General features: G+C 27.6%; 1 protein-coding gene across 13 annotated transcripts in view; it reads left to right on the top strand.

The window, feature by feature from the left end:
- The first annotated feature begins 520 nt into the window (after positions 1 to 520).
- Positions 521 to 24,252, top strand: part of LOC136968351 (leucine-rich repeat neuronal protein 2-like) — a 35,969-nt gene continuing 12,237 nt past the window's right edge. The window contains exons 1-6 of one of the 13 annotated variants that reach the window (XM_067262352.1): positions 608 to 738; positions 3,273 to 3,379; positions 3,534 to 3,603; positions 9,743 to 9,856; positions 15,068 to 15,446; positions 15,522 to 15,705. The gene's annotated coding sequence lies outside the window, so the exon portion shown is untranslated. Of the gene's footprint in view, positions 739 to 3,272; positions 3,380 to 3,533; positions 3,619 to 6,493; positions 9,093 to 9,742; positions 9,857 to 9,941; positions 11,485 to 15,067; positions 15,706 to 19,181; positions 22,575 to 24,252 lie in introns of those variants that run through there. The other 12 variants (XR_010879650.1, XR_010879648.1, XR_010879651.1 and 9 more) reach the window with 12 other exon arrangements.

The raw sequence follows: 24,252 nt of genomic DNA, 5'->3' as shown, positions 1-24,252 counted from the left end.
TTAATATGATAATGTCGCCATGGCGAAATATGAACAGTCCAGTCAATAAAATTATATATTCTTATAATATATTGAGTGTGCTTAAAATTATTCACGCATCAAAACCCACAGATAGTGAGTGCTTTTAGCTTTCATCTTTCTTGTCCTCTTATAAATTTCCTTAAACGACATCCAGTAAATTTACGACCAGAATACACTCTAATTCTCAGATATCTCCTGGAGACATAGGAAAATTATGAGCCCACATTTTCTCTAATTTTTATACAGTCATAAAATATGAATGGAAGGCACAACCCTAATTAACGCCCCAAGCTTTACACTATCTCACACTGTAACCAGTGATTACGAGAAGAATCACTTTACAGAACTTATTACCCGGATTCTCTCACAGATGTCGCTTAGTCAATTTTTTCCCCCTCCTTAGGGTAATGACGAATTAAAAGTATTCCTTAGAACAATTTGATATTCCAATGGGGATGAATGGCATAAATAACTTCGATATATTCCTTAGAATATTAAATAATATTCAACACGTTTCAATTTCCAGTCAATAATTTCGCTTCACGCGACTAACGGTCCACACCCTCTACTAAAATGGAATAGTCTGGAGGAAGAAGCAAAGCACGTTCGGACTTCGTCGACGTTGCCAGTTGCCGATCGTCCTGCAAGCTAACGACTACGTCGTCCTTACGTCTCCTTGCTCAACGCAGGGATAACGCAACCACAATTCTTATAAAGGTAAGTAACCGTTCTATATTCTTACCTTAAATGCATACACTTACATTTGCCTATACGCTCCTAACCATGGCTCGTTTAGTGTTATACACCAAAATGCAATTTTACACACCGAAGAAAATTTAAAGAGCCATTTGCACGATCCTAAATGCAATTGTATATTAGCCAATTTACGAAAATTACTATTAAGCGAATTAACATAAGATAATTTCTCAGAAAAGTATATACTTTGTATGTTTAATTGAGAAATATGTGCTCTTAAATGATCTGCTGTCACTAACAGACTTTTGACTCTTAAAGCTTTCATAAACTAATATAGGCCTGTTTATATAGTATTTGGTAATTGTTAGCTATTAGATAGAAAGAGAGTTTGAATTCCTGACAAATGCATTCCAGGAAATGATGCCATTAATATTAATAGCATCTTTCTGCTAATGATATTTAATTACAGAATTATAAGTAATATTATTAGCTATATATGAACCCTTAAGAGGGTAATTTTGATATAATATTTTAAATGGTGAAATTTTCCAGTTTAATTACTTTACTGAGAGGGGGAAAAATTAAAAAAGGAAAAAAAGGATTGTTTATGAGAATGTTATTGTATCTCGATTGTCCTCAAAGTCGACTTTTGATACAGGCACGACAATATGTCACAACATAATGTCATACCGTGTAAGGTCCATCCCACGCGTTATTCACTTTCTTGCTTTGTAACACGCAATACACGTTAGTGAGATAAATATATGCCATGCTTTTATGATATCTTCGTTTACGTAATTACTTAGTAAACCATTCCATTTTTATGATTTAAAAAAGAATTAGTCGCAATTTTAAACTTAGTAAATTGCATATTTTCACTTCACTTAAACATTTATGACATTGTAAATGTCTTTATTTTATTTTATTTATTTTTTGTTTTTATTCCCCCTTACTTTAAATCGATTTCATAAATCTGTAAATTACAAAAACGGGGCAAAAACAGGCACGCGCACAATTTTCAAAAATGTCAATTACAATAACATTCAGTTTTCAAAATGTCAATTATAATAAAATAAAAAGGAATTAAAAATTAATTACAATCAATTTTCGGAAATTTAAAAGAAAAAAAAACACAATCGCAATAAATGACAATCGGTTACTTTAAATCGGTTTTTTGAAAAATAAATCACTTTAAATTAAATGAATAATGGAAAAAAATAGTTAGGAAAAAATTGAGTGTTTTAAAAAATTTCAATTTTATTTCCTTAATTTATTATTTAAAAAAGAGAAAATGTTAAAAAGTCAATTTAGAATATTTAAAAATTTAGTGACAAGAAAAAAAAAATATGTAAGTAATATTAAAATAAAATTTAATAAATTTTTACTTATAAATATTTAACCAGTTTTAACAGGGGATAAAATAACTAATTTTTAAAAATCGAAAGAACAAATAATTTAAATATTCCAATAATCAAAATAAATACATTTCTAATATCCATATCAACTTTTGACAAACATTAAATCACAATTTATCAGATGAAGGTAAAGAAGAAAGGAAGAGGGAAAGAAGAAAGAAAATAAACTTTTATTCATAAACTAATTTAAAATCGACTTTCTAAGAATAATTCCAGGAAAAATAATTTTTCTTTCTTGGCATTAATGTTACGTTTTCAATCGATTCTCCTATTTGTCTCTATATTAATCACAACACTCGCTTTGCATTTCCAATCTCTCTCTTATTTTTTTCCGAATCAGATTCGCTTTACTTTATATTTGTACATAAATATACGTTGTGTAAGGTCCGTAGGTATGCCAGTGCGTCGTACGGGTAAGTTTGAAAATTTACAATTTTCCTTTCATTCCAAATATTGGCGAACCGCAAACGTCTTTATTGCCTTGAGGTAACTATTGCTTTGTAATCATTTCGTTTCTGAGCTAACAGTTGATTGAATTAATATTCTTAGAGAGATACCATCTGTTGGAAGACAACCAAACTATCCTCCCGGCGATGTATAGAGTATGGTTATGTAAACAACAATTTAATTAGCCTAGTTCGTCAGTGGGAGACGAGTTGCATTTGTTAGTTTACTCCACAAAATAAAGCCGACTCGATGCTTTCTCCCGTAGAGAAGGATCGTTGGCGATCTCTATGGTTCGGAGTCAGAGTCTCTGTCAATTTCCGTTCTTTCACTCCATTCACTTCCTGCCGGAATTACCCACCATTCCCTGCGGACTAGTATCCCCTTCTTGCTCATGCGTCGATATTGCATAGTGGGCTTTTCAATCTTGTTCTGTGTGCAACTTTCTTCAATATATATATATATATATATATAACATACATACACTTGTTTTCATTTTGAAAAAGTGATTCCGGTGAAAAATTTATATGCATAACTAGAACGGATATCCTATGTAAATTTTATGATATCGAAAAAATTGTTATTTTTTCCCTCCTTTCTTCCTTCCTCCTCCCTTTCGCCTTTTCTTTTTACTCTTTCTTATCCTAGTCATTAAAATGGAATTTCTATAACACAAAATTGTTTATAAAATTGCAGAAGTTGAAGATGAAAGAAGGTATGATTTCCAAATCTTCTTACTTCGTTGAAGATAAATTATCAGATATCATCAAATTAACCGGAACCGGGCGATAAAATGAATCATCGTAAGTTTTTGATCGATTAAATACAGTAAACATCAGTTATTTCCATCAAAAGTAAAATAAAATAATAATCAAATAAAAATCATCCTTGGGTAATACATAAATATGATAATGCCCATTTTTATTTGTGATATTAAATAAATAAAAAAAATTATAGGCCTAAACGTATCCAGAATATTCTTATTGAAAACTGTACGAAAAATGAAAGAAATATATTTAGTAACGAGGTAAGTATATATTAGGTAGGTATTTTGAAATATTAATTTATAAAAAAAATGTGAAAATAATATAATGTATATTTTATATTTTTTATTCATTGTATTGATAATGTAATAAGTGTTGACAGTATTGTTTCCTTTCTATATGACTGTGATATTTTGTTTTGTGGTTTGTATAAGCAGTGATTGTTTTCGTGTATCGAACTCGTAACTAAATGACCACATATTGTTACTATGACAACATAACATGTAATATTCGTTCAATGATTGTTATAGAATTATCAATGAGGAATGTTCGATATCACATCTTTTCCAATTGATTATTAATGTAACGTTCAAAACTTAAATTACAGGTGATGATATATAAAAACAATACTTAATTCTCTAATTGATATATTAATTTCTATAATATATATATATATATATATAGTAAATTGAGTTTGTGTATTATATGAAAAATTGTAGTTTTATATGTATGTCTAAAAATCATTTAATTATTTGTTGTATAAATGTTTTACTGGTTAAACTAAATTGATAGATTATTTATTGATAATAGTTTGCAAAATAAAGTAAAATTTATTTATTTATTTATTTATCACATTTTTACTTTTATCTTAGTAAATGTTTTAAGAATATCTTGTATATTTTATTATATAATTGGATTTGCTTTATTCTAGTTGGAGTCTTTAATATATATTTTTTTCTGATTTTTAATAAAAATTCCCTTTACAAAATAGTCTCGGAATTGATAATTTTAATTAATGTCAATTGAGTTTGTAATAAAAAAAAATCTAATCTATTTTAGGAAATAGATTATTTTTAAAATTAATTGTAATGAACAAAAAATAAATAAATAAAAAAAGGCTAATCAATTGCAATAAAATTCAATCAAGTATCATGAAAAGACAAGAAAAAGCAATTGGTTTCAAAAAACGTTAATAAAAATCAATTACAATTAATATAAATTAAAAAAAACACATTATTTATAAGAATTTGATTAAATATTAGGACAATTTTAATCAATTTAGATTAATATTTGATACTTTTCTTTTTTTTCGGTAATTTTTCAATTTTTAAATGCTTTAGGATGATTTATTTCCAAAAAATTAAACTAAAAGTAACACGAAGAATAGGTCGTGTCCCAATTATATAGTCTGGGAGGGGAAATATGGGGTATAGCTAGAGGCAGAAGAGACTCGATTCACTACTTATGGGGAGAGAAGGGTCCTCAACTGCACAATTTGCCCCGAGCTTTTTAAAACCTCTTGCTTAGTTTTGTGATCTGTAACATGCTGCACTCGACGAGTTTAATCCATACAATTTCTTGGGGTTTTTTTTTCAATGACAGAAACCGGTCAATAGTGCAAGGATAATTATACGAAGATCTAATTTACGAAAATTTGCTAGTACACAGACTAATCGAAAAAATTACGGTTGGTGAAGAATTCACCACACATTCATCAACAGCATAAAATGTTAATTTATCAATTAGTAAATTGAATGTGATCAATAAAGAGCCGAGTAAGCTCAGGTACGATGCCATCTCATTAAATATGAATAGAACGAGAACGTGTGCAGACACCGCCCTATTCACATTAATGAAACGCATTATATACTTCCAGTATAATTGCATCTGTGTGATTTTGTCTATCAAAAATTGTCAACACAAAAATCAGACGAATTTCTAAAGATATTCATACATAAAAACGTATCCGGATAGTGCAAATGAAATATTCATGAAATGTCTAAGATCTCTTTTTTCTTTGTAATAAGATGCATTTAATAGAACATGTCGATGGGCAGCTCTTCACCATCTCTTCCAATCTCTCTAATTGATCTGACTGTTGTTTATTTATTCAACTAGCGATAGTACTTAGTAAAATATTTATTATTCTTAAGATTTAAAAGAATCCTTCATGAAATTGTGACAATTAATAAAATGAATTTAATCACGTTGTTTTTAAACTTTTATTCGTCTTCAACGAAATATATTTATATCTTAATGCATGTCGTCAATTATAAATGAATGTTAATGCTACTTGTTGGGCTAAACTATATTTAAAAGAAAAATAATTTTATACAAAAATATTTTCGGGTATTATAGACTTATATCTTATGGAGATATCTAGATTTTTATTTTGGGAGCTTTAATGTACTTTGTTCCAGACTTTTCTTGATTTAGAACTGCTTTACTTTAAAAGTATTTTTTATTGTTCATTCTTCGGTTAAGTACCTTCTGGATTGAACTAGTTGATTTTTTCCCATAGTCTAACTCCGTACAGAAAATCAATTGAAGTGTGGTTTAAGAGGATTGAGGTGAGGTACACTGTAAGTATCAGAAAGACTATTGTTTTTACGGTACTTAAGTTATTAGCTAGCCACGTGCAGGGCAGTTTGTCTGGTCAATGGTTCTACGGTTTTAAGTCATTACAACAAACCATTTCTTCCATTATCCCTCTTATCCGTGTGGTCACGTGATCCGTAAATAAACGGCATTTTGTAAAGAAAGATGTTGGAAGGAGCATCTACTTCTAAGTTAATTACGGTAAAATTTCCCCTGGAAAAATGTTTTTTACTTTATTCAATGTTTTCTATCTATTCTTCTATGAAATAAATCATTATTTTTAAATTATTTTAATAGTTAATAATATACCATTCTGTATTTGTTATATCGAAATTAATTTATAGGAATATATCAGAAAATATTTTTTAATGATTTATTTGTATATTCTAAACCATAATAAATATATTTTAAAATTTTTTAATGATTTTCTAATCTGAAAAACATGCTTAAAAATCTTAAAACTGTATAGAAATAATCATTAGATATGATCATTACAGAATAATTACATAATGGAGAGTAACGAAATGCAATATTTTCAACAAACAATTTTCTATTTAAAAAAATCCATTTTACTCTTTAAATCTGCAAAACATCTTCATCTTTTCTCCATATGAATGATGAATTATCATGAATTATATTTTAGAATAAAAGCGGGTTGAGAAAAACACATTTTAAGCTCCACAGTGGGAGATGATAACGTTTTCTTTTGTGATTTCGTTTGAAACCTTTACTCGAAAAAAATAAAAAAAATAAAATAAAATAAAATGCACGAGGTTAGCAGATGGTAGAAATTCGGAAGTAGTGTTGCATTTGGAATTTTCGTAAAATGAGCAAAGTAACACATGCTATACTTTAGTTTGCTTTCTCAAGATTGGATCGATGTTAAGCATACAGAACAGTACTTGGCAGATAATGAGATAGCTTTGTCATCACATATAAAAACAACAACCACTCTAGACTTTAAAAACAGCATAACGTTAATGCCTCGAGTGTATTTACAGCTGGAAGTATGATTTTGTGAACCCCGTTAAAAATCAGGACGGAAAATTATATTAAGAACAATCGCAAGAGAATATAAACTAAAGCTATATTTATGTTATTGGAAGAAACATAAGAAGGGTAGAAAAGAGAGGGAATCTTTGTTTCCATGACAACCAAGACTCATCAGAGTATTCCATTGAGAAATCACAAATAGATGTGGTAAAGCTATTGTAATGTGTCAGAATGTAGGACGGTTAATTTAGAAAACATACGAGAGGAAAAAAGGGAGATTGTTTTCTCTTAAAGATGTACTTATATTAGTTTTCTCCTAACAGTGATAACCCATTAAGCCGTTGATATCTTCAAATTTACTCTTTGACAAAAGAATAATTTTAAAAGGGATTATAAGGTTGAACCGCAAATATGTATTTAGATTCTTTTTCACTTTTTTTATAGAAAAATTTCGATAATAAAATTGTTATATTTTGCACTCAAAATTACCAAAAATTGCAGTTATTACGAAGAAAATCTGCTTTTTTTCTAAACTAATCGATTATATAGTCTTAGAATTTAATTATTTAAGTCTGCAAACTAAGTCTGCTTATCTAAAAAACTTGAGTGTATTTTTCTCTCAGTTTTCATCGAAAATTTAGAATTATCCATTGAAAAATAGTTCATTTTCTTTTCATTTTATAACAAAATCTGAACTTTACTGAATCGTAAACTATATTCAGCAAAGTTTGTATTTAAAGTCGACACATTCTTACCATGAATGGTCATTTCTCGTTTCGCTCCGATTGATCTCACTGAAGCGACACACCAAACCATAAATGGAGGAGGAAAGACATATCAAGTGCTACAATCAGCTTCTATGTTACTGGTAATTGTAGAATCGCAGTAAAACACAAGTGTTAGTAGCTCCATCATAATCGTAACCCAAGGTTACCAACTACCGTGACATAATGATTGACTACCTTCTTTCTAATCAGATATTCGACTAAGTCCAAATTTCCAAAAGTATTTTTCAAGAAAAAACTTCGAATTTTCGAGTGTCTTTTTCAATTGTTCTTGCTGTTTTGTGATCTTAGTTTCCCTCCCCCTTCTTTTTTCTTTTAGAAGTAATCACTCAATATATTACAGTAGAGTGCTGCAGGCATTTTCTAACTTTTTTCCTTATTTGGAAAAGGAAACTACTTTTATTTACAACATGTACAGAAAGAGAATTATTAACTTGAAGGACAGAATTCACAATTGGAAATTGTTCCTGACTCGTTTATATACCCCATATATAGACAAGCTTCTTCATCCTTGCAGTCGTTGAGTTTGTCCAAGAGCCTTTTCTTCTTTTTTACTTTCTCTCTTTCGTCTGATTTAAGGAATCAAACTTATTGTCTGTGCTTTATCTAGCGAGTCACGGTATACTCGTGGTCACTACATCACTTCCTACTATCACTTGGGAGTTAAACTGATCCCGAATTGGAGTGAATTGATAGAGACTGGATTTAGTCCAGACTTTCAGATGGAGTAAATAGACTGTATTCATCCCAACTAGACAATGCTCTTAAGAGAAAAAATTATATAAAGTTATTTATATATAAAGCAAATTTATCTAGGCTTTAATATTATTTTAACAAAATTATAACTGCATTTTCTTTCCATTTATATAATGTTTTATATGCGTGCTTATGCGACATTTTCGCTTACTGTACGATTATTTTTTTAACAGAATGGGGTAGAAAATGTAATTTTATGTTACGAACTAGGTGTTAAATAATTTAAGAAGAGTAAAAATGTCAAAACGTTTTCTTTCCGTTATGAATTAAAGAGAGACAGTTGACAACTCTAGCATTATTTAACATGTTTTTAAGTTTTCATACAATTCAAGGAGCGTAAGTGCCGTAAGTTTAAGTTCTTTATGCTTTATTATCTCTAAATATAGTGCCATAATCTAGTTATTTTTATATTCTTTTCAAAACTTAAAGATATTAGGATAGAGGTCTAGCATCTTTTACTCTTCCCAGCTGTAAACCATAAGCGTCGTACACAATCAATAATACACAAATAAGCAACAAACGTTATATATTTAAATTTAAAATTATTTTTAAAGAATGATGTTATTGCTACAATCAAATAGTGACCTAAAAATAACTAGGATAGTCGGCTAACACGTAATGATTATATCTAAAAAAATTGTTTGTGGGAAGATACTTACGTGCACATCTGATACCTATGTTAATATAAATTGGTTTAGTTTAAAAATTATTCGCTTAAACAAGCCGACAAACAATCGCATATGCCACTTACCAGACGTGATTATCGAATATGACTAAAAAGTGCTCTCAAATTTAAATTAATGAATATTTATTAGGCAAATATTATTAAAGCAAAGTAAATTAATCATAATAAGATGATCATCTGGAGAGTTTTTCCTTCTCCTGATTATACTCCTGTCATTTGCATATGTGGTCCATGCCACCTGACTGTAGGTGTGGTTGGGTGTGGCGGTTAAAACAGTGTGAAAGCGCTAGACATCACTAATAACCAACACACGATAGAGACAAAAAATAAATATAATTTAAATTATGATTTTATTTCACGCTTTTTAAGATCGAAAACTTTAATTTTTTTAAATTGTTTATAAATTACATTCAATTAATTTATTTTTAAATTTTTTCTATCATATAAAATAAACAGAAATGGTAGAGTATAATTAGTATTGCGTAGAGTTAGTTGGTATTTTTTTAATAATATATTTGAAATAATTTTCTTCTATTCTTTGCAATTGTAAAAATAAATCGACTAAATTAATTGTTCTTGAACTAGGAAAAATAATGAAGAATAAATATTGGATGTACTATGAAAACTATATCATTTCTTTATCCTGTCGTTTTATTGAACAAAGCCTGAAGAGTTTTTTCATGGATTAAAAACTTACAAGTTAGTTTATTTATTCTATTAAGCATTTTATTTATTTATTTATTTTTACTCTATGCCGATTTTTATCTTTTTATTATTTATACAGTCAACTCTTTCGATATTTTGAAATTAAATCAAACGAATAAAGAAAGAACGAAAAAAAAATTTTTCTATTGCAATTTTCGAATTTATCGTTTTTACTTTACGAAAAAAATCAATTTTTTACTTATAGAAATTTCGGATAAAGAAAATAGAATGTTAAATAATAGAATTTAAAATTAATTTATTTCTTTAATTAAAATTGTTAAAATGTGTTTTAGAACTTTTGATAACCTCTCTAAGGCGATCGTAATTCTGTAGAATTTTATTTAAAAATAAAAAGAAAGACTGTTAATAAGCAAGAATATTGAATTTTTTAAAAGTTGTCATGCCAAAATTTATTTTTATAACTTGTTATAAACTGTCCAATTCTCTACCTTATAACTTTGTATGCATCATTTACTACAGACCTTTCGTCTATGACTTTTGCTCCTCTTACCAATAAATAATTTAAAGATTATCCATTTCACTCCCGACTTTCTTCTAAAAATGAGTGCTTTAGATGAGCTATTCCTATTTCTCTATCTTTTTCGGTAACATAAAGCTCATTTACCTAGTTTTTGACGTTTTTCAGCTTAGTATAGATCTATATCTTGTATGTTTCCTTGTACAGTAGGCATCGCATTGAATGTTTTAGTAGCATATATCATTGTAGATTTTTGACAATATTTACTTCGATTCGCATATTATATATTAATAAATCTATATTTTAATATAGAAATAAAATTTAGATATTCTAAGTATTCATTTGACGTTATTTTCCTGTTTTAAATATTCAAAAAGTATAATTAAAAATATCAGAAATAACTTACTTGTCTCGTTCGTGCTTTCTAATACTTGGCATAGCTTTTGTTAAGGAATTCTATTTAAGAATCATGAAGTAAAGTTTGATTTATTTGTTAACAAAATGCTCTATAAGATTTAGCTACTTGTTTCTTAGAACTGAAAAAGCATTTGTTAACCAAATAGCATGTATAAGACCAGGGAAGCAAGAATAGAAATGTTTTAACATTGACTAAAGAATTAAGTGATTTGGGCATGTTAAAAAATAAACTTAAATATTCTGAATGTTTAAGATATTTAGCAGACAATTTAAAGATAATAAAAACTGTTTTTAGATAACCTATCATCTTATCGTAAAAGTCGATTTTTAGGAGAGAGTGCTGCGTCAGCCTTTTATGCCAGAGGAGAAATGCTTCTAAATTCACTACCGTCAGCGTACACTATAGATCAAAATCTCTATCTCTTTCTAAGGCTCATTTGAAATTCAGACTTTGGTAAAAAAAAAAAGAAAAAACGCTCCATAGAAACAGAACGTTTTTTGAACGTCAAATTTCAAAATATAATTGTCGTAACGATCTAAAAGAAACTCTATCAAAGTCTAGAATTATTAATTCTAAAAAAAAAAAAATCCTTCAAAATCAAACTAACGAGGATAAACAATCCGGAAAAATCCTTTTTAAACTCACGACTATAACTAACCAATCGCGTCTAATGTTGTTAATTACTTGTTTACGTTTATTGGATTAAGAAAATTAACTCAATTCTTATTGGCCTATCTTCGATAACGTTGATACATTTATTATGTTTATTGGTTATTAAATGTTTCGAGTGTAATTTTGAAACGATTTACTTGATGGATAGTCTCATGCATAGTTTACAACTGTATAATGGTTTTAAAATTTAAAATATTCTAAAAATATTCTCGAAATAACTAACTTATAAGATTGATTGTTACTCTTAGACCGAGCTAATTAAGATCTAACTGTTGATAAGATAACCTAGTTTATTTACGAAATTACATTTCGTTTATTTATTAATGGCATATTTTCTTGATTTTCAAAAAAATTAGTAAATAATTTAAAGAAACGATATTTAATCCTTGAATATTTAATTATTTATATTAGAATTATTGACATTTTTGTTTAAATTCTGCGAATTTTGACATTATCATTTGTCTCATTTGAATGGATTGCCTACGTCACCAACTTCGGTTTTATCTAGAGTCTGTCCATTAAATATTAGATTGGATTCATTTATAAAAGGCGAAAAGAAATATATTTCCTTTCCAGCACACGCAAATCCCAGTAGGAGTGACAATGCAGAGTGTCACGATTGCGTTTTGCATGCTTGCACGAAGCCGTTAAGTGCAAAACGCAGTTAAACTCGTAATTTAGTTACTCAGCTGTGACAGAAAGTTGTCTAAAAATTCTTCTAATCGTTCTAATGGAAGATTCTTCTACAATTAAAACTCAAATTTACAAAATATTTATGTATATATAAAATAACAAACTGTACTAATCAACTCCAATTTCGATATCAATGCCATCTTTAAATCATTTTAAAAAATTAACTTGACACTCCAAAATTCAATAGCCACTTAAAATAAAAGAAAATTTATATAAATTTCTTACAATCAATTATACTTCTTTTTATATTATTTTTTCTCGCACAAGTAGTAAAATTTCTAAGCACTAATTGGTCATTGATATTCAGATAAAGTTTAAAAGTTTTTAATTGGCTAAAATAATTTTTAAAGTATAAAAATAATTAAATATTAAAAATATTAATATTCTTTAACTTAAGAAAAACAAATATTTAACATTTTAATTATAGTTTTAAGACGTTTTTATGGGAAAATATGATGAATAAATCTATCTACAAATCGCTTAATTTTATTTAATATTTATCATCGACAAAAATAAATATCATTAGATTTATATAACGAATGAACAAATGAATCAACATGTGCAATAACATTATCGATAATGTTCGCAAACAATCCATCAGCCGGAACAATAAACACTCGATTAACCGGGTAAACAATTATTTTTGCTTCAGATATTACGGATATTATTATTTTCATTACTTTTGTACATCAATATAGCGTATGAGGCGGCTCGCTAACAATTAAGTTCTGAATGGAATATGATTTATTATCTTTAAATTTTAAGAATGCGGTAAAGAATTATTTAAAAAAAAAATACATGCAATTAAAAAAAATGTTTTTTTATGTAGTTTTAAATGTAAAACATTCGAGAAATAAATCTTATAACAGCTTTATTCTTGTTGTACAATTTATTTTTCTTTTTTTGTTTCGTGAATCGACTATCTAATTGCCTTCAATCAACACAACACAGCCATTAGTGGAATTGGAAAATTTTCTCGCTGTACGAACCAAAAATAAAATTTTCTACCTTTATAAATAAGAAATGTTAGAAAATATTACATTGATAATAAAATTATAAAGCATAAAAATAAGATATTTAAATTGTTGTTTTCTTAGTTTAATATAAAAAATTACATTGTTTGATCTATCTTTTCTGTCAAGTTTTTCCATTGTTTATATTAAATTTATCAAAAATTCGAATGAAAATGTCTTATATGTTTTCTAGGAATAAAAAGAAAAACAATATTCTATAGTAAATTAATTTGCTTAACTTTAAGTTAATCTAAGAAGTTTCAGAATAAAGTTCTTTAGTTTCAGACTAAGCAAACTATTCACTTAAAACAAACTTTGTTCAGAATTAGTTTAAGATGTTGATCTTGAGTTTAGTAAATCGAAAATTCTATTATTTTTTAGGTAGTCTTTCGAACGAAATTTAACATGTAAAATCTTTATATTAAAATAAACATTTTAATTACTTAAATTCATTATATTTTCGAGTTAAATTACATTGACATTTTCTATATAAACTTATAAAACAGTGCACTAAACATTGCTTTTGTTTGCTTTAAATTATTAAAATAAATATTTAAAAATTTTCAAATTATTATTATCATCTTTTTTTTTATTGAAAAATGTTTTTAATATATTCGATTAATATTATTGTTTAGTTTTACAAAGTGGAAACAAAACAGCGAAGGAATTGTAGATAGGTCTAATTATGTGATTTGCATAAATTAACGCTTTCGCGTGAAAGAATGATCGTACAGAAAGTTCTCAGAGCGAATAAAAAGTAAAATAATTACTAGCTTCGTTCAAGAATCGGGTTAGAAATTGTACTTATCTTTTATTATTTGCATAGTCGAGTCACGTGGTTGAAAGGAAAACAGTTCTTGATACCAAAGCGTGACCTTGTGTTGTGTCACGAATTTGGCGTTGGGAAATTGGTTTTTTCCAACAATCTCTGCATCCGGATAGTATTTTGTTGATCGTGGATAGAAGAGTTGAATTACTGAATTGTAAATATCTTTTCCTCCTTAAAAAAAACCAACTTTCAAATGAAAAGAATATTGGATTTCATTTGATTGTTAAAATTGACTCCAATTGTGAAAGATAAATTCAATTTTAATCTACTTTACGTTAATTAAAGTCAAATCTCTAAAAATCGGATTTAAAATCAATTTTTCTTATTCTTCGACTTAATGATGATGATTATCTTTTTTTTTTCCAATTGGATTTACTGAAATTCAAAGATCTTATACATAATTTTTTAATTTTTTGTATCAAGAATAGTTTTAAAAATTTAAACAACTTTAATATTTATTCATAAATATAATTTTTTTTAATCAAGAAAATATTTAATATTTATAAATCTTATTGAAAATTTTAATATTTATAAATCTTATTAAAAATATTCTATTTATAAATATTTTCTAGACATAAAATTAAAAAAATAATAATTAATTAAAAGATATCACTCTTATTTTAAAAAAATAATTTGAAATTTTAATATTTAAAAATTGGTTAACTTTATACATATTTCGGCTATTTTAATTTTGTAAATCTTAAAGTTTAACGTTAAATTTTTCTGTGTAAAATTAAATTAATTTTCTTCTTCTTAAGGAAAGAGTATTAAAGTATGTTCATTCAACTGTTAATGTGGCTTTGACTGTCAAATAAATTTTCGGAATTTTGTTAATATTTTGAAAGGAATTTTTTCTTTAACATAAAGAAATTAATAGATTAAATAAGTAATATACTGATTTCCATATTAAAAGTATGAACGGGGATTAATTCTTAAGTCACGGTTGATAAAACTATTTTATCCGTTTGGAAACGAAATCTGTATCCCTAAAACGAATATCTTAATTATTCTATGAAATTTTATAAATAATACAAATAAATTATAGGCTATTCTGATAGAGAAATTATTAATATTTATTACGTTATAACAATTTTTATTGTAGAATTTGATGGTTAACGACAGATGTCTGTTTTCGAATTGGTCATTTATTCTTCCCTCTAAAAGATAAATACGGTAAATTGTGTTTATGGTAAAATACAAAACACAACTGTTTTTCCTCCATTTAATGAATTAAATACGTTCTAAAATCGTTTGTTTGTTAATTTAGATGCCCTGCACGATTTTTATAATGTGTTTCCACTCGAGAATTGTTTAAAGTTAAGTAGAACTATTCAGATAACCTATCTGTTTTTTTTATATTTTTTTCATAATTATTTCTTGTACTGTACAGTCGAAATTTTTTTCTTTTCTTTGTCTTCTATTAAATAAAGAAGTTCGCTCGAGCGCGGTACTCCTCACCCACTTTAGACACAATCTTAGAGGTTTGTCTTTCTGTGTTCCAATTACCGTTGACGTCCCCGTGGCGGGTCCAGTTTTTTGAAATTTTGTGTTCTTAGACACGTTCCGACGGGGAACGGAAGTGAAAAACGTGCTACAGGGGACCTCTTAGATGAAAACGTGAATCAAATGTTAAAGTTGGGAATTTCGTCTCGTCTACGTCTGTTTCCACGTTTAATTCGGCTAATGGATCTACTCAATTCGTTTTTGTGACAGACGATGGAAATAAATTGTGTTGCGCAGGTAAGTCTCTCTCTAAATACCTTCCTCAAACTCGACGTCATTCAATCTTGTAAATAACTAAACGAAAGTAAAGAACAGAAAGAAAAAATAAAGGAAAAAATGTATATATATATATATCTAAAGAGAGAAAAAGAGAGACTCTATCTCTCTACATTTAAATCACAATTCTAAGCTTGTAGTTCTTGCAAAAAACTATATATTATATACAACTGCTGTTGAGTTGATGGTTTAAGGATAACACCAGTTATTTTCCTCTGTGTGTTGCCATAGTAACAAACTAGATTTTTCATTCTTTACAGAAATACGGAAATATTGTGTAATCCTTAAAATTCCTCCTTTATCATATCTAAAAATTCTAAATGTTGAGAAATGAAGAAATGTCCGGCATTTATTTCTATTTTTTACATTTAAATTCGCATTTTTATATAAAAAAACATGAAACTATTTTTTTCCCAACTTTAAAGGTATTATTTGTAAAATATTATTTTTAAAATGTAAAAAAAATTATATATTGATATATGAATCTCTCTAGTTTTTATATTTGAAAGATGAGCTATATTATTATTATTATTATTACTACTATTAGACTTTTTATTATATATATAAATATATATTTTTTAACTTGACTGTGTTGTGAAATTGAAAATGTTATTTATGATAAAAATAGATATAAATTTTAATTTAAAAAATTAATAATATATGTATTTTTTCGTGATAAATTTATATTAGTATGTGTGTGTATATTGATATATATGTCTGTCTGTGTGTGTGTGTGTGTGTGTGGTGTGTATGTGTTGTTGTTGTCGTTGTTTTGGTCAATTTATTAATAAAAAATTCTATAAATTCTTTAATTTTAAAATTAATCAATGGAAAAAATGAAGAAATAATGTATAAATAGAATATACTTATTGAAAGTTTGCCATATTGATATATGGGAAAAATGAAATAAAAATGTGGTTAAATATTGTGGGGAGAAATTGAATGATGTATCATGCATCCTGGGGAATTTATAAAATGTCAGGTGAATATTATAAGGGAAAAAAGTGAAAATATGGGGAATTTATGAAAAACGAATGAAATGTCAAGGGAAAATTGGTAAATGTAAAAGATCAGTTGAATTTTGTCAGAAGAAAAAATAGCATATTACTAAGATACACAGATATATCTAAGAGTAAATCTGTTTTATAATAAAAAATATCAAGTATAAATATTAAAAAAGTTCAATACAGTGAAAAATGTTTAAACATTTCTGTAGAAGTCAAACATTAATTAATGTTTTATGTTGTGTTTGTCTTGTGTTTTTAACAAAGGGGGAGGGAATCTATGACTTTGTGTATGTCTTTTGTGAGAAAACTAATCTATTTAAGTGATTTGTATGTTATTTACAATTTTAAAAATTTATGAATGTATTAAAATTGTGAAAGTTTATATATAAAAATTTATTGTTTTTCTTAAAGGAACAGATGTTGAGTACATGAACTAAATAAAAGTTAAAAAAAAAATTGAAATGAATAGAGTTCACACAATAGCCAAGTTCAATCAATTGAATAGAAGGTTACATTGTTGAAGCTTTGTTCAAATTATTATACTTAAAAACAAAACTGGTGTTATCTAAATTGACTTTGTGTAATTACTTAAACTAAAAAAATGTTTTAATTTAAGATTAATAGTAAACTTTATCTAGATTTTACTCAATTTAAAAGCCTGTGTAAGGTTCTAGAATTCTTATTTTTGTATGTATCTAACTCTTAAGTACTTGTTAATTTATTACTATTTTATCGGATAGAATACATTCAAATTGATTACTTATACGTTGTTAATTCACTGTAAATATATTAAATGGGACGTTAATTTATTATATTTATAAAATACTTCTTAGTGATTTGTAAAATAGTAATTTAATCAGCGTTTAGCTTGATCGTGAATTTAAGTAACACTATACGAAGGTACTGTATATGTATCAAGATAAATGAATAACGACGATAATTATTTCAGTAAAAGCTTTGTAAATATATGTAGTTTTTTCTTTATCTCTTAAATTACTTCAAAGTATTTCTAATTAAGTTGTTTACTGAAGATACAGTATTAAATTTTATTTTAATTTGTATAATGTGTAATTTAATATTGTTAAATATGTAATGGAGTAAGTACTGTTTTAATTTAATGTTGTATATGTTAATAAATACCTGAGAACATGCTTCATTATGTATATTTACTTGTGATTATCATGTGTTTACTTGTGTATAGGCCTATACTATGTGTATGTGTTTATGTGTGTTTTGTGTTGTCTCAGTCCAATGGGTCAAAAAAATTGGGCCCTATATAAAAAAAAAAATAAAAATAAAAATTTGTGTTTTGTGTACTAAAAACGTGTCTATGTGTTTTATGTTATATGTTTATATGTTATATTAATATAAAAAATACATGTTTTATGTTTTATGTTGTTTATATGTTGTGGTCAAATATATATATATATATATATATAAAATATATAAAATTATAATAACAAAAATTCATATAACAAATTTATTATTTCAGGTTGTTTTAAAAATTAATATAAAATATGTATTTGTTATATTAATTTATAAAATATTTTATGTAAATATTTAATTAATTCATATATTTTAATTTATTCATTTTTAACGCTTATTATTATTATTATTATTATTATTATTATTATTTTTGCTTGAAATGATTCATAGGAAAATTTCTTTTAAATAAATAGTTTTACAACAAATATGAAAAGTTAACTGTTCATTGAGTTAGAAAATAATTATTTAAAGCTTAAAAATTGTCATGTTTATGGTTTCAGTAGGACTATTTGTAAAAGTGATCCTAATCTTTGCAGACAGGCTTTATGTCATGTGTCTTCTCTAACACTCTAGTGGGTAAATAAATAATTGTATCTGCAACACTGCTTAATATATAAGGTCATAGGTCATAAATAAAATATTCTACCTAATAAGAAAATCACATTAATGATGATTGAGTTAGAAAAAAACTTGCTCTCTGGAATTATAGATAGAGATACGTATTTTTGTCATTAATAATTAAAATAATTATGCTTATATACATGATTTGGCTTTTTATCATACAAGTATTTATTCAGCTCAATTTATGCATTTTATTATTGATGCTGCATTCATTTATTTTCTCTTTGATCAATATAATGCATTATTTTGCTTTACATTTTTTATTAGTACTAGTGATATTTAATTTGTATTTTATAAATTATATAAGTAACAAATTATATGTTTAGTAAATTGATTTTTTTAAAATTTATTTGAATTTTATTATAAATATTTTTAAGGACATAATTTTAAAAAATAAAATTAATTTTTCAGTAATTTATAAGTAAAAAATAATCAGTTTTTTTCATATAAAATATACATTTTTTAAATGAAAAAAGTACAACTTTTCTAGTAGATTTTTCATCATTCAATATAAACTATTTATCTCATAACATTAATATAATTTTAACTTTTATTCCTCATTAACGAAGTTATATATTTACTGCATATTTTATTTCTTTCTAATCTTAGCTATGATCTTTTAAACTATCGAAATCACGTTAATTAGATGCGAAAAAATGATTTAAAATTGATTAAATTCGCATTACACTTTCCAACTATAATAAATAGTTAATCGATGTTAACATTTCTGATAATGTGTTAAAGCGGCGATAATTATCCAACACAAACATTTAGAAAAATGTTCTTATATACGTACTGTACATAGGTTATATATATATAAGTCCCCATCTCTCTGCTTAAAGAACTATCAACGAAAGATATAAAAGGGGGGTATACTTTGTCTTCCAGAGATAATAATTAGTTATTGCGTCTTACACAAAGTCCTTCTGCTAGTTTGAGATAAGATTGTGGTCAGAGATATCAGCTTTTCAAAGTCCGAAGATAAACTCTCAGACCAACCAGAAATCGTGAACCTGCTCTACCGGAAACAATAGGATAAGACACTAACCGCTCCTGATACTGTACTGCCATATGGTTCGACGGTCTCCCACAAAGTTGCTTCATTACGTATTCGTACAGCACATTTCTGTTCGTTGCCTATAAAATCTGCTTGATATTTCGTAGTTTTATGTCGGGAGACATCGTTAAGTGCGCACCCCAGCTTTGCTTGTCGTTTCAAAGATTTGTTAATGTTGAATTGGCACTTGACTGAGTAAAAATATGCCACTTTTTTTTTGCAATTAAATTTTTGCTTATCTGATATCGTCTGCAGGCCATTTTCTTTTTCGATTGTCCGGCCCGTCAACTAACCAAATGTGCCGTCTTTTAAAATTGACGTTATCACGTGATTCAGATAGCGCGGGAGTATATGTTAATCGTATTAGCGGTATTTTCCCAAGAAGCAGCCATCCATCCATCACTTAACAAAAGATTATATTAAGATATAAGATTATTCTACTCTTAATTACATTTTCGCTGCCGGAAGATCACTTTAAGCTTGTTACATTTTCCGAATTTATCATACCTGCTAGTATATTATACTCGGTGACTATATTAAAACTCGCTGGGATAGTTTATAAACATTTCAGATAAAAAAAATCTTATTTATTGTCTAGCATTATTTATAGACCCGTCCCTATCTTTTTCCCACACATGACATTTTTTGGTAGAGTTACGACGTTTAAGAAGTGTTATTGTCGTTCTGGGATTGATCGAATTCACCCCCAAAAAGTAAAAAAAAAAAAAAAAAATAGAAAAAACTTACAGGAAGTTAAAGCCTTTAACATTACAAAAGAATAAAGAGAGAGAGAGAGAAAGAAAGAAATATCGAACGGAATATTCTTCAAGAATTAATGCTCGATACTGATGATACGTGCTTTTTAACCGTACATTTTTCAATTTGTACAAGATATTCGATCTTTTCGCCATTGGCATATTTTCTATTTACGTCCAATTCCCCACTCGACAGAATGGGAGAGTGACAGGTAATCACGTGACGCTATCTGACATCGCATGCTCACTTTCATTACTATGGTAGCACAGCAGTCACGTGGTATTCCTCGCCTTGACACAGACGTCAGTTTATCTTGTCAAGTTGGAATTGTGTGTTGGTGAGGATGTTTGGTGACACAATGACCATTAAGTTGTTAAAGGAGATTAGCTTGATGCCATGAGAGACAAATTATACCTTTTTTTACTTCATTTTCTTTATTATATATAAAGATATATATATATATATATATATATAAACCGGAGATCTTAACTGAATAAATCAATAGCGTCAAAAAGTAAAAGAAAAATTACTAAAATTTTTATAGAAGGGTTCTCTCTATGTACAGGAATTTTATCCTGTTTGGATAGGCATTCTATTTTTTTTTTTTTTTTTTTTTTTTTGTTGGGATGGCCGTAGCGAAAAACTACCTATTCAAACGTCAACTAGAACTGATGTCTTCGTCAAAGCCCTCATTTTCTCAGAGTATCTTTTTTTCTTTTTTTGTTTCTTCTTCTTCTTCTCTTCGAAGCCATCATTCAGAAGGCTCCTTTAAGACAAAGAAATGCTGGTAACCATTTTCAAAACTCGACGGGAAATCCTTTAAGATTGGATGATGGCCAAAAATCATTTGGCAACTAATTCTCCTCACTTTCTCTCAGTTACAAACCGAGCGTGACATTATCGGTTATATTCCGTCACCTAACATCTCACTAGAAGTCGCATCTACTCTAATGCACTACAGCAGACAAGAAGTGCGAAGTTGAAAGATGTAGTTTTTCTGCATTAATGGTAGCGAGTGAGACAAAAGGAGTAATTACCGCTGCTACATGGCACAACTAATGATTTACGTCAACAATTTCTTGTCTCTTAATGACTTTATCTTCTCTTTTTTAATTAGTTATTTAACTTTAAACGCATTTTTTCTTTTAAAGAAAAAAATAATATATATATATATATATATTCGAGTATATAATAAAAAAAGTTTAACAATATTTAAGTGGAACATGCACCTATTTGAAATTCTTCCACGTTTGTAGTCACCAGAAATGCAGTGATTGGACAATAAATCACGAAGTTTCGTGACACGTGATGCTACCCACACCGGGTACAAAATACAGAACACCTGTTAGGCGTGTCGGGCATGCGCACTAGACGGTATATGATATTCTGATCACGTGTCAGATTAATTCCGTAGAATCTCTTAGATTGAAAGACCCCCCCCTTTTATTCATTTCTATGTCTTTTCTCTAGATCGATAGGTGCTGTGACTGCTCCTATTACTAGTAATATGATCTTTCCTCATTTGCATTTTTTAAAGTAAGGATATTTCACCCTATCTGATGATCTAAACGTTTTACTTCTCTCTGATTTAGCGCCCGATTCCATAAGTTTAAATATAAATCTCTCGTTTAGATGATTATCTCTGAAGATTTGTGAGTTGTATACACAGTTTTAATGTTCTGATTTTCTTCTCGAATATATATATATATATTATTTAAATTCTGATTTAAATATTAGCTATAGAAAAAAGTAAACAGGTTTGTCAGATTGTGATATTCTTATATGATAAAATATTCTTTAAATTTTTTCAGCACATTTTCATTTATGCGCCTGAAAATCGACTTTTCCTTCATGATACGGGTATAATACGGAGTAGTACTTGGAGCATTTTCTTTCAAAAAGATGACAGCTGTCGTTGTCATATACGGTTACTTCATTCGTAAATGCTATCTGAAAAGTGGTGTTTCGTAAATATAAAAGTTTTAAACGTTTTAATAGTTTTTCGTTGTATATTATCTTATTTAATTAGGCAAATTGCTTCTAAACCCGTTCCGAGTATAACAAATGATGTTTATGCATAGAAATTATACCCTCTAAGCCTTCGTCCTATTGGTCTAAATACTGTAAGTTGCTACTGTTATAATAATAATAATAAAGTTTCATAATTAAAATTTTCCATTGTTGGTAACTTTTATTTTTATTTAAATAATTTTTATAAAATTGCAAAATTTTCTTGGTTTCAATAATTCCTCTTATGTTTTTAATGTCTTTCTTCATTAACTTTAAGAATACGTAGCTTAAATCTAGATATTATCCTGAATATTTATGCTTTTAATCTTCATTTCCTGGAAGAAAGAAAGGATAATGAAGTTTGGCTAAGTACTTAATGTATGAGTAAATTTGCATGATATTTAAGCATTTTCTATAAAGGAAGTCATGTGCAATAATTTAATTATCGTTATGCCCACATTAAAATCGATATGGCTGCCAATAACAGCAGATATTACACTGAATCCTAGTCAAGATTTTATTTTTATTTCTGTATTTGAACTAGTTTAAATTAATATATACGGTATATTTTTTTTTATCTTACCAATTAAACTTCTTGCTTTGCGATAAATATATAAGATCTAAAAATTATTTTTATATCTTATATTAGAATTATGAAACAATTTACATCAAATATACGTATATAATGTCAATAAAATATTGCAAATATTAAAAATTATATAATAAAATAAACAAAATTTGGAATTAATTCTTTTAAATTTAAAGCATCTTCATCTCTATCTTCATCTCTGGACTGTAATTTGAGTTCAAATATAAAAATTCTATCACAACTTCAAACTATAGAGATTTTGGTCAGAGCCCAACATCCAGAAAATTCCCATTTCAAATGGGAACGATGTAAATCGGGCATAACTCTATTCACAGATCTCTCTAATACGTTGGACTTTTTAAAACTTTACAACGGAGCAAAATAAATTTGGCCTATAATCTCTCTTAAAAATATATATATAAAACGAAACAGAAAAATTCAATCTGTTTACTTAGTTTCCCCTCTGTCTCTTTTCTATAAGTTTTGTTTATCTAACGGAATTTTTCCAATCTCGACTTTCAAATCCTTTACGCTTTTTCTCCGTGCAATCACACAAGACCAATCTTACCTTGAAACAATAGTATTTGGGATGAATCCTATTCAATCCCCTTTCAAAGAGATCGAACGAAACAGAAGGTACTTCAGATATTGAAGCACCCGAAAAATATTGGCAAGATAGATAAAACTCGGTGAATACTGGTTTCTATAAAGAAGCTCCTCAGAAATCGGTCGAATGCAATATGTTTGGTCGTGTTTAGACCTCCTACCGTGAATTCTAGCTCTTCCACATAGAAGACACCAATAGCTTTATTGCAACTGTATCTATTGTCCAAAATATATTTTCTCATTCAACCTCGATTGTATCCTCGCAATGCGAATTTTTCCTCACATCAATGAAAAATCTTCACACCTACAATCACCTTTTTTTTTTTCTTCATCGCACCTATTTCAAATGAGATTCGATTTTATTTCTCTTGAATATAAACTGTCATCCTATATAAACACGCATTCACATACATACACACAATATAAATATATAGTTTTTTTTATTTTTTCCTCTTCTTCTTCTTTCAGGTGATCTATGGATTCATCATTTTTCTGGAAAATAGCTAAAAGATATGATTTTCAAATGACGTAAATTCGATCGCGTCTCTAGGAAAATTTATTTTCTGCCGAGATAAGGTGAAATTGTATTTTCATTC

Source organism: Centruroides vittatus, unplaced genomic scaffold (genome assembly GCF_030686945.1).
Source record: "Centruroides vittatus isolate TY-2023 unplaced genomic scaffold, ASM3068694v2 contig_1450, whole genome shotgun sequence".
Classification (NCBI taxonomy): domain Eukaryota; kingdom Metazoa; phylum Arthropoda; class Arachnida; order Scorpiones; family Buthidae; genus Centruroides; species Centruroides vittatus.
Note: the sequence above shows the minus strand (reverse complement) of the source record. Positions and strands in the feature narration are given on the sequence as shown.